The sequence below is a fragment of the Giraffa tippelskirchi genome, chromosome 8, assembly GCF_054371585.1.
Source record: "Giraffa tippelskirchi isolate mGirTip1 chromosome 8, T2T-mGirTip1v1.2.pri, whole genome shotgun sequence".
Taxonomy (NCBI): Eukaryota; Metazoa; Chordata; class Mammalia; order Artiodactyla; family Giraffidae; genus Giraffa; species Giraffa tippelskirchi.
This window is the reverse complement of record NC_137282.1, coordinates 87,709,877-87,728,007: the sequence shown is the minus strand read 5'-3', so window position 1 is coordinate 87,728,007 and position 18,131 is coordinate 87,709,877. Positions and strand designations below refer to the sequence as shown.

At 45.8% G+C, this 18,131-nt stretch overlaps 1 protein-coding gene across 2 annotated transcripts in view; it reads left to right on the top strand.

Annotated features, from left to right (window-relative positions):
* Window positions 1-16,062: 16,062 nt before the first annotated feature.
* Window positions 16,063-18,131, top strand: part of SELENOP (selenoprotein P) — a 74,302-nt gene continuing 72,233 nt past the window's right edge. For both annotated transcript variants that reach the window (XM_081517570.1, XM_081517568.1), the window contains exon 1: window positions 16,063-16,212. The gene's annotated coding sequence lies outside the window, so the exon portion shown is untranslated. The remainder of the gene's footprint in view (window positions 16,213-18,131) is intronic.

Here is an 18,131-nt window from a genome sequence, read left to right as displayed (position 1 = left end):
TCTTCATTTTTCAGTAGTAATTTCAAATTCTTAGATAGATGAAATAGGCCTTGAATTCATGGAAAGACATGGTTCCTTATAAACCCACTTGTCAAGAATCACTAGCAGAATTTGGAATACACAATTCTAGAGTTCTTTTAGCAATTTGAAAATCCAAAATTTTATGCAACCTAACCTTTTGTGTGTAAATTTTGGTTCAAAGCTCTGTTGAAAGCAAAATATGGCATAGAGTGATGTGAAGCCATAGGGCCCAAAGTAGCAGGAGTGTTTGTAGGAATGACTGCTTCCTGGGGCTGTCTTGCACCTTGCAGATAGGGTTTCACTCCATCAGGTAAGCTCTTATTATCACTTTATAAGCTTCTTACATTTTAAATTATGATATACATCTAGACCCCAGTATTTTATTAAGTATATTATAATATCTTTAAAATTAAATAGGAAGCTGAGGGCAGCTGTGTTGTGCTAAGTAGCAGAGATGTATCTGTCCAGGTGTGAACAGTGTGCGGACATTTGCAGTGTAAGAAGGGAAGGTGCCTGGGTGGCTATAACACACAGAGGAATGAAGTTTCCCAATGGGGAGTCCCATTACCCAGGCACAGACCTACTGAGCAGCCCTCTAGCTGACATTCCTCCCCCTCCAAACTGTAAAAATCACCATACTGGTTCCTCCCTAGACAGAAGTGGCTAAGAGCAGAGATGATGTATTAAAGGATCTCAGTTTACACACTCCAGATTACTCTGTTGTATTTAAAGCCAGTTCTACTGCTCTCTAGTGTCTTGGAAAAGATTTTTGAATAATCACAACATTTTTTTCTTCTGTTTATTTATTTTGTATCTACCCCAGAAAAAAACAATGTCATAACCTAGAAACTAAACAGCTTAGCTGATATATGGGGGTCATATAATCTTACAGAGTGAAGAAGAAACTGTGAACACACCTTCAAATACCATCAGTTAGCTCTCCCTTATCAATCTCTTGGCTACATCTTTGGTCAATCTGATAACTGATTAGGTCAGCAAAGTCAGTAATTCAACTATTCAATCAAATCTGACACAAAATTTAAATCTTTCATCATAATTGTCTATTAGGCGTGATTTTATGCTAACAGGTCCTCTCAGAAAGAAGACTCTGAGATTGCGAAAGTCCAGATATATCTCACTAGGGCCATAGAAAGCCCGCATTTGCCTTCCCTCTGTCCATGACTGTATTCATCTTTTTCTAGGCTGAGTCTGGGAACTGGATGTCCTCTCTTGACGGTGAGGTTTTCCTTCCTCTAGCATTTCCATCACTCTACTGAGATCTAAGTTGAAAGGACACCCTCATGTCTCTAATCATGCTATTTTGACTCTTCAAGGTAAGCGTAGCACCCTCCTGTTACCTTCTTTCAGTTCACTTATAAAGCATTCTTGATAGCACTTATCATACTAAATGAGTTTTATTTGCTTATTTATTGGCATGTTTACCGCCTGTTCCGTCCATGAAAGTCAAACACTTTATGACAGATCATGTCTGCTGGTTGATGGCTTTAGCTTAGGGATCATGTACACATGTAAAACAATACTGATGCTTAGTAAGGCTTTTTGAATGAAAGAGGGAACATAGAAAAAAATAATTCTCCTGTCACATGCTAAACAGAAGAAGGGCAGATGTCACTGAAAAGGAGAAAAATACCTTTCCTGGGAGGATTTATTTCTTTGTTTTTTCTTGCTGCTTCTCAGAAATGCTGGCAAACATGCTGTGAGCATCAAATGCTAGGATGACCTAATCAATCAGATCTGACCAAAGCCACACTCAACTTTTGTTTTGTCATTCAGAAGAGAATATTAATTTGTCTCTTCCCTTGGACTTGGCATCTTGAAGGAATGTGTACTGAGGGTTAACACCTATGCCTATTTCTCAGCATCTTATTTCTGACATTTTAGAGGTCCTAGGGTAGAGGACTTCTGCTTCTTGTTCCTCTTTCTTGGCCCAAACATGCTGTTTCATGATACAGCAGAGTGAAGGTTTGGCACTTTACTTGTCTTGCTTCGAGGGCTGTGTTGTCTGTAGGCAAGAGCAGGAATCTGGCTCCTGCCCTCCCTTCACTGGATAGAATCCTGGGCCTGGATATCCTCCAGGGGCTGAGCAGAGGCTCAGGGGAGTGCGTTACTTCTGGGAGGGTGAGAACTACTGAGCAGGAGAGAAATAATGAAGACTTAGAGGCTTTCTCTGTGCCCTGAGTACTTTGGAAGCTTCTGAAAAGGCCTGTCTGGGAGTTGACACTTGGATTCCAGCCTGGTCCCATTGCAGCCCCAGAGAAGTCAAATACTGCAGATCAAGTGGGTGAATGGGATCCAGAAAAGCCAGGATATCCCAGGGTAGCTGGTCACAGGGGGTCCACAGGGGAAGGACCTGGAATTCTGCCCTCTCTTAGCCTGCATGGGTGGTCGTCTCACTGCCTTCCTCTGCAGCCTGGTTAGAATCTCCGCTTTGAGTTCAAGCCCTGTTGTTACAGTCACTGCACTGTGTTCCAGGTTATCTTTTCAAAATTATGTCTTCCATTTTATTTCTAGGGCTGCATAGTTTGGGATTGTTCAAATATGACTACCATTTTCTAAATCTTGTATTGGAAAACCCATCGGTTTTGAACTATAATTTCAGACTTGTAGAAGTGGAATTCTGGCTTCAAGAGTATTCATATTGAAATGTTGAATGCATATTGTCATATTGGCTTTCCAAAGATTCTTTCAACTTCTTTCTCAAAAGCTGTATTGGAGAGTTACTACTTCATGAATATTTGAACAAATGGAAAAGATTAATACAGGCCACTAAAGTAGTCAAAGTTATATGTCATGGTTTCACTTTGCATTTCTTAATGAACCCTTAACTGGGCCACAGTTCCCTTTTCAGCCACAGAGCCCGCACACCGCCTGCCCATCCACCCACCCAAATCAATTCCTCAGGCAGAGAATAAGAAGGTACCTTTTAATCATTGGGCACAATTGGAATTAATATAAGAAGCATGACCTAAGTACAGCTACAAGAAAGTTTCTTAAGAAAGCATGGATTCCCAGAAGTTGTTGTTCAGGTACTCAGTTGTGTCAGACTCTTTGGGATCCCATGGACTGCAGCTTGCCAGGCTTCCCTGTCCATCACCATCTCCCCAGAACTTGCTCAAACTCATGTCCATCGAGTCAGTGATGCCATCCAACCATCTCATCCTGTCACCTCCTTCTCCTGCCTTCAATCTTTCCCAGCATCAGGGTCTTTTCTAATGAGTTGGCCCTTTGCATCAGGTGGCCAAAGTATTGGAGTTTTAGCTTAAGCATCAGTCCTTCCAAGGAATATTCAGGGTTGATTTCCTTTAGGATTGACTGATTTGATCTTCTTGCAGTCCAAGGGACTCTCAAGTCAAGAGTCTTCTCCAACACCACAGTTCAAAAGCAGAAGAGAGAGTTCTAACTGAAAAGCCTGTCAGTAATCCAGGAAAGGAACCCTAAAGAAGGAATGCTCTGTCCAAAGAGATCTCCAGGCTCATCTCAGAGCAAGGCGGGGGCTGGGAGCGCGTGAAGTCCAGCCAGGCAGAATGAGACTTCTGCTGGGGTGACTCAAGTCCAGGGCAGGGGTTGAAGGGGTGCTATGGGCCAGGCAGGAGGCTGTTATTCCTTTCCTTGCCGGGTTCCACCTGCTTTCAAGGGTTTCCCTCATAGCTCCGTTGGTAAAGAATCTGCCTGCAACTCAAGAGACCCGGGTCGATTCCTGGGTCAGGAAAATCCCCTGGAGAAGGGATAGGCTACCCACTCCAGTGTTCTTGGGCTTCCCTTATGGCTCAGCTGGTAAAGAATCTTCCCGCAATGCGGGAGACCTGGGTTCAATCTCTGGGTTGGGAAGATCCCCTGGAAAAGGGAAAGGCTACCCACTCCAGTAGTCTGCCTGGAGAATTTCATGGACCATACAGTCCATGGGGTCGCAAAGAGCTGGACACGACTGGGCGACTTTCACTTTCTTTCACCAGGTTTCAAGTTTCTCATTCGCAGCCTCGGGGTGTGTGATGTGTGTGGTGTGTGTGGTGTGTGTGGTGTGTGTGGGGTGTGTGGGATGTGTGCGGTGTGTTGGGTGTGTGGGGTGTGTGGGGTGTGTGGGGTGGGCTGGCATGGGGGGCGTCCTGGGCTCCTGGAGGCGATCTGGCCGTGGGTCTGGCGGCCTCCGCAGCTGCTGGCATCTGTCGGCTGTTCAGACCCTCGTGGGCCCGGTGCTGTGTGGCTTGGGCCTCTTCTTGACGGGACTGTCGCTCCATCTCGGACTAGCAGCCGGCTCCTGGACTTGCGGGTCTCCCCAGCGTTTCTGGCCGCTCTCGACGCGGGGACCGTCCTTGTCTCCCGGGCAAGCGTGGCGCAGCAGCCCACAGGCGCAGTAGTGCGGGTCCTCGCAGAACTCGGGGCCTCGGCAGGAGGGGCGGCTCAGCGCGGGGAAGTTATCCAGAGCCCAGGCCCAGGCCTGTTCTCGGTTCAGGCCCGGAGGCAAGTGGGGCTCGGGATGTGCCCTCCTCCAAGACAGCGCTTCCAAGGAGCAGTGTGCCTGCGCTTCCATGTCTTCACCCTCCTCACCAGGTGGAGAACGCAGTGGGTCTAAGAACAGGGGCGAATGATTCAGCTGGGTGCGGAGTGTGCCTTTTATAGTGTCTGCCTGAACTGGTTTTGGGAAACCCTGGTGTTGATAGGTGGGATAGATACTCATTTGCCTTGCAAATTACCTCGGGGTCCCTGGGGACTGAGGTGAAAACCACATCTTTCTGGGAGGGGCATGGAAATTCTGAGTAATTTTTGGTGACTGGGTTAAAGGAGGGGGAGGGGAGGAGAGGAGGGTCCTCTTGGAGAGAGGTTCTTTTCTGGCCGTTTCCATTCATTGGTACCATCCTTGCTCCATGGGAGTCCCACCTTCCAAAGTCAGTAGGTTGGAGTAGGAAAGGCAGCGATCGGCCCGTCCCGTCAGAACAGGGTGGCTGGTTTCCTGGCCTCTAGTCCACGGTCATTATCCCCTAGGCTTCCAGACCAGAGGTCTCGGAGCGCGTCGTCTCGGCCGGTCGCTGGCGGGCGTTGGGCAAGGACTGTGGGGAGGGTCGGAGGGATTAAGGGACATTTTTTTTGGATTTGGATTGCGCCTGAGGAAGCCGAAACATCTGGGCCTTAGGAACCCTGAACTTCTGTGTGAGTTCGGGGAAGGGGTGGAGGAATGCGGTGGAGGCGGCTCCAGAGCCGCGCGCAGGTACTGGAGGGCCCTGAGCTGGACTCAGAGACAAAAAGGACCACGGCCACGGAGCCGGGGCCCTTCCCGGGGGAGCGGAGTCCTCGGGGCTGCAGACCGCCTGTCTGCTCTCTTTGGAGGCCCGGTGTGGGTCGGAGAGTCGTTGGGAGGCCAGGCCCTTCCCCCAATGTGCCCCCTCTCCCCTGGGTGCACAGGCGACCCCAGGGTCCCAACGGCGCCCGGCAAAGCCAGGCGACCAAGGATCTCCGCTGCAACAGGCAGCCACCGCCGCCCGTGCGCCTCGTCCTCCCAAACAGACAAACCAGAGACTCCCTCACCAGAGGAATAACGAACTGTGACATCGTTTTTCGTCATCTTTATTGATTAGCGAAAGGAAAATTATCCGAGAACTCTGAAGGCAAAGGGCTTTCATCCTTGTGGAGCAAAGGCAGAGTTGTTACGGTAGCATTTGCCCGCGGAGATGAGGGATTCAGCGCAAACCTCGGACTCCTGGCATCCTTGGGTCTTCCGGGCCCCTGCGCGTCGGATCCGCTGCCTCCAGCCTTTGCACCTGCGGTGGCTTCTGAAGGCAAGAGCCGCGCGAGGCTCCGTAGTGTCCCCGCTTTCGGGGATCTCTGGATCCTCTCGTCGGTCTAGGAAACGGTGCCACCCGGCGAGGGAGGTTGCGGGGGCGGCCGCCGCCTCTCCCCGGGGCGCCTCTTGGTCTGGGTGGGTCGCGGGCATCGTGTCCCGGACAGGGGGGCTCTGCGTCCCGCCGAGAGGCGCTCTGGCCTCCAGCAAAGCGTCCGTTTCGTGAACTGTCCCAGCGCCGGAGCCCGCAGGGACTAGAGAGCATTTCCCCATCGAAACCCGGACGGTCCCAGGAGAGCTCACACAAGGCAGTGTGGAAAGGGAGCGGCGGCCACGCGGGGTCCGCGGAGTTGTGGTCTGGTGGCTTGTAGGGCCCTGGAGCCTCGCTGGCGGGACCCGAGACTCCGAGCTCACAGCCGGGAAAGCGCTGCGCCAACACGTGGTTCTCACACCAGAAGATGCAGAGTGTCTGCGATTCAGAAGTCCTCAGTCCGCGATTTTTATGCTCTTCTGGCCTCCTGATGGCCCTATCAGATAGAAGGAGGTTGGGTGATGACAGTAATCCTTGGAGATAACTGCATCAGAAGACCTAATACTATTAAAACAAAAACATACATCTCGGATAAAATTCCGCCCAGGTCAAATCTCTTCAAGACAGGTTGGATTAGGGTTGAAAAGGGAAAGTACTAGTACACTGGAGGGGAAAAATGTTTGGGCGAACACCGGGGTACAAAAGGGCTTCTCAGGTGGGCTAGTGGTAAAGAACCCACCTGCCAATGCAGGAGATGTGAGAGACATGGGTTCAATGCCCGGGTTGGGAAGACCCCCTGGAGGAGGGCATGGCGAGCCACTCCTGGAGAATCCCCATGGACAGAGGAGCCTGGGTGGGCTACAGTCCATAGTGTCACAAAGAGTCTGAGCAGGCAGACAACATTCCATTGTATCTATTTATCTATATTGTCTTTTTTATCTGTTTGTGTGTTGAGGAACACTTAGGTTGCTTTCATGTCTTGGCTATTGTAAATAGTGTTGCAGTGAACGTCAGTGTGTATCTTATCTAAGTGTGCTTTTATGCAAATACATGCCAAGTAGTGGGATTGCTGGGTCACATGGTAGCTCTGTTTTTACTTTTTTTAAAGGAACCTTCATACTGTTTTTTATAGTGGCTGTACCAACTTACATTCCCACCAACTGTACGAAGGTTCCCTTTTCTGCAAACCCTCTCCAGCATTTATTGTTTGTAGACTTTATGATGACATGAGCTGATACCTCATTGTAGTTTTGATTCATATTACTGTATTAATTAGTAATGTTGAGGAGTTTTTCATGTGCTTTTTGATGTTGAGCATCTTTGCATGTGCTTTTTGGCCATCTGTATGTCTTCTTTGGAGAACTGTCTATTTGGATCTTCTATTTTTTGATTGAATTGTTTTTTTATTATTGAGCTGCATACTTTGAGCTTATATTGAGTTTGTATACCTTGGAGATTCATCTCTTGTTGGTCACTTCATTTGCAAATATCTTCTCCCATTCTGTGGGTTGTCTTTTTATTTTGTGTATGGTTCCCCTTGCTGTGCAAAAGCTTTTAAGTTTAATTAGTTCCTGTTTGTTTATTTTTGTTTTTATTTTCATTACTCTAGGAGGTGGATCCAAACAGATAATGCTGCAATTTATGTCAGAGTGTTCTGCCTATGGTTTCCTCTAAGAGTTTTATCGTATCTGGTCTTACATTTAGGTCTTTGGTCCATTTTTGAGTTTATTTTTGTGTGTGATGTGAGAGAATATTCTAATTTGAATCTTTTAAATGTAGCTGTCCAGTTTTCCCATCACCACTTATTGAAGAGACTGTATTTTCTCTGTTGTATATTCTTGCCTCCTTTGTCATAGATTAATTGACCATAGGTGTATGAGTTTATTTCTGAGCTTTCTGTACTGTTCCATTGATCTATATTTCCATTTTTGAAAGCTAGCCTTTTTTTGTTAGCTGCATTGAGGGAAGACCATAATAGAAATAATAAATGGTAAAAGTAACAAAACAGAAAAATCAAACAGAACAGACAGTAAAGATGGCAGATGATTGAAAACTCTAGCTGGATGAATTTAGGAGGTAATTTAAAGACATTTACAGCTGAGGTGAAGATTCAGACAAAGATATTCAGAGTAGATAGCAGAGCTCTGCATTTGTGGATGGAGAGTGAGGCCAACTTAGTTCAAACCGTCACAGCTGAAATCCAGTGTGGGGGGAGGCACAACTAGTTATTATTTGCTTTCCCTTCTTCCACAGCAATTTCTTCCTATGAATATTTTATTTAAAAAGTCTCTTCTTGTGTCAGTTTTGTAATATGTGATTTATTCTTTTGTGTGCTTGTATTTTCAATTCATGCAAAAGGCAGTGTCACCCCACTCCAGGACTCTTGCCTGGAAAATCCCATGGATGGAGGAGCCTGGTAGGCTGCAGTCCATGGGGTAGCTAAGAGTCGGACACGACTGAGCGACTTCACTTTCACTTTTCACTTTCATGCATTGGAGAAGGAAATGGCAACCCACTCCAATGTTCTTGCCTGGAGAACCCCAGGGACGGCAGAGCCTGGTGGGCTGCCGTCTATGGAGTCGCACACAGTTGGACACGACTGAGGTGACTTAGCAGTAGCAAAAGATATTAGGCTAAACACATTATTTTATTTATTATTTCCCACTCATTTGCAAATTCCTAATATCTTTACATGGACTTTTGATCTTCTGCTTCCACATCTGGTACATTACCTTCTGATAAATCTCTGCCACTTTGAATATTTGCTGTCCCCAGTGGGTGCTCAGATGGCTGTTTAGTCACCACCACCATATATAATAGTCCCTTATGGACCTGTGAGAAAATTTCTGTAGGAGATATACCCATGAGCAGAATCATGTCATAGAAAATGTATAAACCTAAGTCTACCAACATTTGCTAGGTGGTTCTTTAGAATGAATGTAGCATTTACCCTCTAACAATAGTGTATGAGGTTTATTAACACCTGATGCACACATTTCCCACAAACACTCTGAGTGACCCCAAATCCCAACATTTGCCAGGGGCTGCATGGTTCCTCAGAGAGCAGCTGTGGGGTGGTAGCCAAAGATGCAGTATTTTCTGATTTCTGACAGTCTCCCTTTGTGCCTCAGTTTGCAGTGAGCTTCTGAAAGATACTCTGTTGTTCAGTCTAAAATCTGGATTCATCTTTCTATTGAATTTTAAGTGATCTTTATCTCCTAATAAATCCCGTTATGTTTAAACTGTTAAGTGCATTCTATTTCTGTTGCTAAACACCAGAAAAAGAAACAACAGTGACAAACATTCAACTTTATACTTCTTAAAGTTTATTACAGTCTCTCTGTCTTTTAACAACCTTGATAGAATGAATCTAGATTGTCTTTAGAAAATATTCAAGTGTTCAAGGTTTTTTCTTTTCTGTGTTCAGGATATTTTGAGAATATTAGTTTGATATCATTTATGATTTTTATATGAGAAAAAGGGAAATGTAAAAGAAAAAACCCAAATTTTTCTCAATATTTCATCTTAAAAATTTAGTTTCCCTTTCTTATCAGCCCTTCCATTATGAATTAGCTGTTATCAAAATAAAGATATTTTGATCCTCTATATATGTGATAATTTTCATTAACATGGGGATTTTAGGACAGGAGCGAGGAGGGCTGCATTCTGGGACCTCCTGGGATCCAGGCTGGGTGCTGCTCTGCTAGGCCAGAGACTGGAATCTGAATGTGACTAGGGTCTGGGAGTGGCGGTGGTGGGCTGGTGACAAGCGTAGAGGGTCAAGAAATGGAAGACCTAAAAGACGTTTCTCAGGAAAGGAACATTTTCCAAGCAGAAATATCTCCCACTTAACCAGATACCTGCCTCACTGCATATCCACTCTCACAGTTGCCCAGATTTAAGGACCGGCTTTGTGTGAGGCTGACAATCAGTATGCCTCTGCCACTGGCCAGGTTGAACACCTCCCACTGCCATGCCCAGGACCAGGTGCGGACCTGTTAGCAAACTGCAGGAGAGCTCAAGATCAGAGCTTTGTCCCCCGCCCTTTGCCTCTCTCCAGATCAATACTTTTATTCAAAATATTAAAGAAAAAGAAAAAGCACTTTCTCACTCATATATTCTTCCTCTCCTCTCCTTCCTCTGTACTTTTTAAAAAAAGTAATTTTATTTATTTACAGTGATAACTTCTGACAATATAATTAATAATCCTAGTAAAGGTATAATCATCATTATTTGATCAATACTATCATGATAGAGGACTTCTTCGGTGGTTCAGCAGTAAAAAAAAATCCACCTGCAATTCAGGAGAGGCTGGTTGAATCCAGGGAAGATCCCCTGGAGAAGGAAATGGTAACCCACTCCAGTTTTCTTACCTGGAAAATCCCATGGACAGAGGACCCTGGCAGGCTACAGTCCATGGGGTCACAAAGAGTCTGACAACTAAGTGACTAAACAACATTATGATAGAAGGATACTCCCAGTGAAGAACAAATGGCTTTTACAAATATCCCTAGGTAGATTTTTTCATTAGTATATGTATGGATCCACAGTAAAACTGTAACAAGAATAGCTCTCCTCCGTTTAGCATCTTTCATGACCAAATTACTGTGTTGTAAACTTTGGATAACGCCATTAATTTAATAATACTTTATTGAGAGCCTGCAGTTTGCCAGGTTTCATGAAAAGAGCTACTATATATACAAAGACAACTAATGCCCACTTCTCTTCAACCTGAAGTGGCTGCAGAATTCTGCAGGCGCTGCGAGATTTCCGCGTGTTGGGAACCACGCAGAGCAGGCAGAAGGCGGGCGCAGCGCGGACTGAGGTCGTGAGTCGCGGATACACCGCGATAGAGGGCTTCGGCGAGGGCGGGGGCCGTTTCCTTTCCGTACTTTTGATTTTCTACGCGTATAAAAAGTTTTCCGAATTATATCACCCGCATTTGGTCAATAGTAACGTAACAATTTGTCCTGACAGGTTTTATAGACTGTGAGGAAATGTTTTACATGATAATTTACCTTCCCAGTCATTTCGTTGATTTATTTGTTTAGATGTTGAGGAGAGCAAAGAACTCAGTTAATTGGGAAAATGCAAGTCCTTAGTGCTCATTTTTTGCCTTCCAGGTTAAGCCCTGACATGTATTTGAAAGTATTAGTCTGCATTTCAAGTCTAAGTTTGCTTAAAATAAGACTAGTGACCCAATTGCATGGCATTATTAGGCAACGCTAGACTGAGCAACTTCACTTGCACTTTTCCCTTTCATGCATTGGAGAAGGAAATGGCAACCCACTCCAGTATTTTTGCCTGGAGTATCCCAGGGACGGGGGAGCCTGGTGGGCTGCCATCTATGGGGTCGCACAGAGTCGGACAAGACTGAAGCGACTTAGCAGCAAGAAGACATTTCACATTAAAAGTGAGCAAGCGGCTAGCAGCCATTAAAGCAAAAAAGCTGAAACCTAGAGAAGAATGGGGAACACTCTTAACTGTTTTCAACACACACACACAACTAGTGAGGTGATGGATGTGTTAATTTGGTTATGTTAATCATTTCACAACATATACTGTATATTAAATCATTATGTTCTACTTCTTAAAAACTAAATTAAGACAAAAACAACAACGGGAGCACAGAAAGGAGTTTGAACCAGAGAGAGAGGTTTCCTCCAGATGAAACAAGTTTCCTCCCTGTTCTCTTCCCCTCCTATGACCCAGTCATTTCCAACACAAACGCAATGCAACAAAACCTTGTCAGAATAACAGTTCCAACACCAATAATATGATAACCCAAATTATTATAATTTGGGGGCAGTTTTTTTTTAATTTATTTTAGTTGGGGGCTAATTACTTTACAATATTGTAGTAGTTTTTGCCATACATTGACATGAATCAGCCATGGGTTTACATGTGTTCCCCTTCCTGGACCCCCTACCCACCTCCCTCCCCATCCCATCCCTCTGGGTCATCCCATTGCCCCAGTCCTGAGCATTTGTCTCATGCATCGAACATGGAATGGTGTTCTGTTTCACATATGATAATATACATGTTTCAATGCTTAGGTATATCCCACTGGAGAGAAATTGTAAAATTACTGTCTTTAAAGTCACTTGAAATAATTCCTCTTTGTGTGGTTATGACACCAACTTTTACACATTTAGCATCTTTTTTGTTCATTTTGGTTCCAATTTTAAAAATTATTTTACATAATTATAAAACAACTTTTAAAGTAGTAAACTTTTTTTCAAATCAAAATCTACAAATTATATTCAGAGGCATTTAGCTTCAATCCAAGTGTGCTCCATATGTACATAGAGAGAGAGAGAGAGAGCCTGGCTACTCCCTTGGCTACAATCTTCTCCCATCTTTCAGGATTCCATGAAGGAGTCTCATTACATCTTCTTACTGGTAAAGGGCATAATTTGTGATGGAAAAGTGAAATTTCTACCACTTCCCTCACATCTTATTGATTTAGAGTGAGAAAAGTAGAGGAGGAAAAACAAAGGTAGAGGGTGAACAGAAGAAAAGGGATCCCCTCTCTCTGAGAGCTTCCCTTATGGCCTTGCTGGTAAAGAATCAGCCTGCAATGCAGGAGACATGGGTTCGATCCCTGGGTTGGGAAGATCTCCTGGAGAAGGGAAAGGCTATCCATTCCAGTATTCTGGCCTGGAGAATTCCATGGACTGTACAGTCCAAGGGGTGGCAAAGAGCTGGACACAACTGAGCGACTTTCACTCAAGAATGAAGGGACTTAATTTTGACTCATAATTGGCAGCATTCAAATAAATAAATTCTACTTTTCTGGTTTCCTACCAATAGCTGTGAAAAGATAGACTCTCTTGATCTCTTATTGGTTATGGTTATTTTGAGGTCTGTGAAAAGATGTTTTAGAAAATAGAGAAAATATTTTAAACATGGCTAGTGATAATTCATAAAATCTATTATTAACCACTCTAGAGATCATTGAATCTAAAAATGTAAAGACATGAGATTTAAAAATGCGTTTCACTGCCTAAAATGAAACTTTATTCTCCAACATCATTAAAACCTCAGAGTCATTCAGAATTTGCAACTGCAGTCTGGCTGCTGTCTGCAGATCACAGTCTGGAAGATGAGTGTCTCTGACCGATTCATTACAGAAACAGTGCAGAACGTTGTTTGTTTGCTTAGATATTATCCATCCTGTCCCCCATTCCCAACTGCCACCCTCAAAAGAAGTTTGTTCATACCTCCCCAGGTGGACACCCAGATATTTTGAATCCAAGAACTCAGGATCTTGTAATTTTGCTCAGTTGCACTTAGAAAAAAAAATCTGTTTCCTTTTATAAAGGGATGTTCAAAAGTAGAAAATTAAAATAGGTAGATAAGTAGAGAGAGAGAGGGATTAGTGTTTTTCCATCTGCCCCTGTCTTACATCTCCTCAATGCCTGAACCAAATACCAGGTTGCTCCTTCTTCCCAGCATAAGGCTGCTTGGAAGACCTGAATTCCACTCCTGCCCCAGCACTAACTAGGACTGTGAGCTGAACTTTCTGTAAAAAATCAGACAATTTCTGCCTGGAAGAGATGCCAAGAGAAGTAGACACCATGAACATTCTAGAGCAGACTTGCCAAGGTGGTAAAAGTTTTGCCCCTAAATGATCTTTCTTCACCAGGTCCTCTACTGAAGTTTTCCCAACTCTGTTCCAATCCATACTACAGTCAACTCAACTTTGAAAAATATATGTAGGATGGCCCAGTTTCCCGCTATTCTGCCCCTTTTGGATTTCTGACACCCTAAGAGGCCTGGAACAAACTTCATTTTATCTCTTAGCCCAGAAAAGGCAATGGCAACCCACTCTGGTACTCTTGCCTGGAAAATCCCATGGATGGAGGAGGCTGAGTAGGCTGCAGTCCATGGGGGTCACTAAGAGTTGGACAGGACTGAGCAGCTTCACTTTCACTTTTCACTTTCATACATTGGAGAAGGAAATGGCAACCCACTCCAGTGTTCTTGCCTGGAGAATCCCAGGGAAGGGGGCCTGGTGGGCTGCCGTCTATGGGGTCACACAGAGTTGGACACGACTGAAGCGACTTAGCAGCAGCAGCAGCCAGACATACTTCTCTAGACCTGGAGATGAAGCTAGGTCACAGCCACACTTTTCCTACAGAATGTAGGCTTGAAATTCTGCAGTGAAGGAAGCAGAGCTTCAGGCATCATTGGCCTTCTTCCAGGAATGCTTTAGGTAGTAGGCATTGTCTTATGACCCCAAGTTGGGTGACCCCTTTCAGCCAGAGCCCTGAAGTCACCTTGAACTGACTCCATTGTTTTTGTGAGCTGTCTTAGTAGGGTGTCAGAGAAGGAAATGGCAACCCACTCCAGTATTCTTGCCTGGAGAATCCCGTGGACAGAGGAGCCTGGTGGGCTGTTGTCCATGGGGTCGCACAGAGTCGGACACGACTGAAGCAACTCAGCAGCAGCAGCTTGGTGGGGTGTTGGCATTGATCTTAGGTAACATTGATTTAAAAATGCCAGAATTGATGGAACTGAGGAGGGAAATTATGCCATTCCATCATGGAATCATTCTTACTATTAATATTGCAATTAATAGTTGCAATTCCTGGAGTTGCTTTCATAGGAAAAATCAAAAGTAGAAAACTAAAAATCAAAATGTTGTTTATATAGTTCAAGGCTTGTCCCCATTATATTTTTATAAAACTGGATAACATTCACTTAAAAATTATCAATCTTTTAGTTTTTATTTTCTTCTATATCAATTTGCCTAATGAAAGACAAATCCCTAGACAAAAAATCTTTTAAATAGGTTTCTGGAAGCCAATTTAACATTACATGTTTCTTTTAATCCTTTACTTTACTGAACAGTTTTCACTGACTATTCTTATCAAGATTTTAAAGAATGTTGGATTTCTCTCTCAACTTTTTCTGCTGCTGCTTATAAATTTGAAATAAAAACATTCTTAGAAAAATATCAAAACTGACCCTTTGAGTGCTAATGATACAAGGTATAGAGAATGAGCTTAATTTTGTAAGTATGTATGTATTACATGCATTTCCACAAATAAGCATACATATGAGCCAAATATATGAAAATGCCAACTAATAGTGGTGTTAGTACCTGTTGAAATTATAGGTCATTTACTTTTATTTTTTAGTCTGTTTTCATTTTTCACGTTTATCAAAGTGAGTGCATATTATTTTTGTAATACTAAAAACGGTTACCACAGGAATTAATATGTATTAAACATAACAAGTAACTTTTAGAAATAGACCTGAAAATTTAAACTCTGCTCCTCACCAGCTGTGCTGCTGCTGCTAAGTCGCTTCAGTTGTGTCCGACTCTGTGCCACCCCATGGACGGCAGCCCACCAGGCTCCGCCATCCCTGGGATTCTCCAGGCAAGAATACAGGAGTGGGTTGCCATTTCCTTCTCCAATGGGTAAATTAATCTAACCTCTCCAACCTAGCTGGTTTTCTAACTTGATACACGTGGACAGTTAATTTCTTCTTTGTGAGGACTGAATGATGCCACATGTAGGAACTCAGTTCGGTTCAGTTCAGTCGCTCTGTCGTCTCCGACTCTTTGCGACCCCATGGACTGCAGAACGCCAGGACTCCCTGTCCATCACCAACTCCTGGAGTTTACCCAAACTCATGTCCATTGAGTCAGTGATGCCATCCAACCATCTCATCCTCTGTCGTCCCCTTCTCCTCCTGCCTTCAATCTTTCCCAACATCAGGGTCTTTTCAAAGGAGTCAGCCCTTCGCATCAGGTGGCCCAAGTATTGGAGTTTCAGCTTCAACATCAGTCCTTTCAATGAACACTCAGGACTGATCTCCTTTAGGATGGACTGGTTGGATCTCCTTGCAGTCCAAGGGACTCTCAAGAGTCTTCTCCAACATCACAGTTCAAAAGCATCAATTCTTCGGCGCTCAGCTTTCTTTACAGTCCAACTCGCACATCCATACGTGACTACTGTAAAAACCATAGCCTTGATTAGACGGACCTTTGTTGGCAAAGTAATGTCTCTGCTTTTTAATATGCTCTCTAGGTTGGTCATAACTTTCCTTCCAAGGAGTAAACGTCTTTTAATTCTATACAACTCAGGCACATTCAATAAGGATTGTTTCTTTCGCCAGCGAACCGAGCTCAGAGTCCAACCCTTCATCTAAGGCTGTGTCGCTATATCCCCGCCTCCCGCCGGCGCTGCCGAGGGGCGGGCGTGGGGTCCGGGCGGGTTCGTGGCGGCTGCAGCTGCCGGAACTGAACCGCCGCCTCCATTCGCCTCTGCATCTCGGTTTTGGGGTGACGCCTTTCACCTCCGGCCTCGGAAGGATGACCTGTAGTCTCTCCTCCAGGCTCCACGACTTCTCGGTGGGTACAGCGGGGAGGCCGGATTCCGCAGCTGGTAACTGGGAACTGGATGGCATCCTCCACTCTCCCGGGGTGGCGGGGAAGGCGCGCGGGCGCCGGGGCTCGCAGGGCTGGGGTTGGGGGCGCGGGGTGGGCAGCCTGGAATCGGAGGAGAAAGCCTCCGGGTGGCTGTTGGGGGTGGGGTGCGACGCTAAGAGCTCTATAAGGGTCGGAAAATTTCGTCCTCTCAGAGGGCTCTAGCCAAGAGCAGCTGGGTCCCGGGGCGGGGGCTGGGGGTAGTGGTGCGGCGGGGTGGGCCACGCCCAGGACTAGGGGCGCGCGGGCGGCGGAGCGGGCTTGGTCCTGGCCGCCCAGAGCCCCGCGCGCTCAGCGGCCCCGCGCAGCGTCTTCCGCTGGTTTCTTAAGCTCTTCTTCCGCTCCCATTCCCTCGGTTTCCGTTTACAGCCCACTCGGAAGCTCGGAGCCGCTGGTCTCTCCTCCAGGGGCCCACGGAAGCATCAGCAGCGCCGAAGGAATAGGGGGAGGGTTGCCGCCGCCTGGGGCCTCTGGGGTCGCGGCGCTGGCTCAGGGTGCTAGGGGGGACGGTGCTGTGGGAAGCGGGGTGGGGTGGGTGGGGGGCTTCCGAGCTATTTCCCAAAAGTCGCCAGGGATTTGCGGCCACCAGGGGCCACCTAGTGGACAGCGAGCGTGAGAGCACCTGGAGGCCTGAGCTAGGATGGCCGGGGGAAGCCGGAGTGCAGAGGCTTCATAAAAACGCGCAGCGCCTCGTGGCGGCAGTTTTTGGCAGAAAGTAAGCTCTGCGTGAGCTTGGAATAGTCACCTTCTTCCTTGGCCACCGCCTGCTTTATGCTCTTGCAATGAACGTATTCCTTTCTCGGGTCGCCCTGCTTGGCGTTTTCCATCCTCCCTCGAAAAGGATGCCGAGGGAAAGGAACATTCGGATAATTTAACATTCATAAGTTGGCGTCTGGGGAAGGTTTACCTTTAAGCTAGTGAGACTTGAGCTTTCAAGAAGTGTAAAATTCGCAAAATTAAGATTCCTCCCCCCCACCCCGACCCCCGTCTTTCTTAAAGACGCCCCTCACTCCGCATATGGAGAAGGCAATGGCACCCCACTCCAGTACTCTTGCCTAGAAAATCCCATGGATGGGGGAGCCAGGTAGGCTGCAGCCCATGGGGTCGCTAAGAGTCGGACACGACTGAGCGACTTCCCTTTCACTTTTCACTTTCATACATTGGAGAAGGAAATGGCAACCCACTCCAGTATTCTTGCCTGGAGAATCCCAGGGACAGAGGAGCCTCGTGGGCTGCGGTCTATGGGGTCTCACAGGGTCGGACACGACTGAAGCGACTTAGCAGCAGCAGCACCCCGCATAAGCTTCCTGCTCCACAAAACCCTGATGCACCTTTGGCTGGAGTCACTGGAGGTAAGAGTGTATAGGGGGATTTCAAAAGATGCGGCTGTTAACAGAAGTGAGAGAGAACTAGAGAGCGGGCGAGGGAAAGAACTAGAACTTCCCCTCATGCGGAAGGGAGTGGCTTTAGACTAAAACCCAAAGTTCAGAAGCGCGTTTGTTGCCTACTTTCCTTTCTCATCTCTGCTTCTGGTCCTTTATCGTGCTTGCAGTTAACAATATTGGGGTTTTTTTTTTTTAACTTTTTATTTTGTATTGAAGTGTAGCTTATTAACAATATTGTGATAGTTTCAGGTGTACAGCAAAAGGACTCAGCCATACAACAATACTGTATGTTCATACTGGAAATTTTGCTAAGTGAGATCTTACTTTAAGTGTCTTTGTCTCATGCAAAAAAATAAGGGGGTGAAGGGAAACTTTTGGAGGTGATGTATTTGTGGCACAGACTGTGGTTTTACTAATGTATGCTGCTGCTGCTGCCTAGTCGCTTCAGTCGTGTCCGAC